We start from the raw sequence: 880 nt of genomic DNA, 5'->3' as shown, positions 1-880 counted from the left end.
AGTAGTTCTTTTGCGCAGGGGACAGCTTCTTGCTGTAGTAGGCGATAGTGTGAAGAACTTCATTGTGTTCTTGCAAGAGGGCGGCACCGATACCGGTGTCGCTGGCGTCGACTTGCAGAAGAAAGGGTCGTTGGAAATCGGGTGCGATTCTATTGTGGTAGAGCTGTAAATTGGAATTGGATCTCTGGAATGATAAGGTTTTAAGGTATTTATGTGACAGAGACGGGTCATACCGACCTTTCATTACTCGTTGAGCATTCGTCAAGTTCTCTCTTGCCAACTTCCAAGCTTCTAACAACTTCTCGTGACCTGGGACACGTATTTCAAAGAAGGAACTGGTGGTTCTTCTTTCATCCATTGTTCATGAAGTATCTTTAGGGGACCACGGACTTCATGACCGAAGACTAATTCTGACGGGCTGAATCCAAGGCTTTCTTGAATTGTTGTTCGGGTGGCGAACAACAAAAAGGGGTTGTGATTGAGGATGATAGGCGGAGGAAGTTACATGATTTATACCTAGTGTTACAAGAGTTTCTCTAAACTTGTTGGAAAGAAAATTACTTCCTTGATCACTTTGAATGTTCTTAGGAAATCCTACCATAGTGAAATATTTCAACATTTCTCTGATTATATTTTGAGCTTTAATATTTTTCAAAGGAATGGCTTCTGGAAAACGAGTGTTCATACACATGATTGTGAGAATGTACTGATTTCCTTTACTTGAAGGAGGTAAAGGTCCTACACAATCAATAAGAACTTTTTTAAATGGTTCTTCCATTACAGGAATGGGATGGAGTGGAGCTTCTACAATTTTCTGGTTGGGCTTACCTACAAGTTGACATGTATGACATGTTTTACAATATTGGGCAACATCTTTGAC

The sequence above is a fragment of the Oratosquilla oratoria genome, chromosome 19, assembly GCF_046742065.1.
Source record: "Oratosquilla oratoria isolate Oo_2021 chromosome 19, ASM4674206v1, whole genome shotgun sequence".
In the NCBI taxonomy this organism is placed as follows: Eukaryota; Metazoa; Arthropoda; class Malacostraca; order Stomatopoda; family Squillidae; genus Oratosquilla; species Oratosquilla oratoria.
This window is presented reverse-complemented; position numbering follows the sequence as displayed.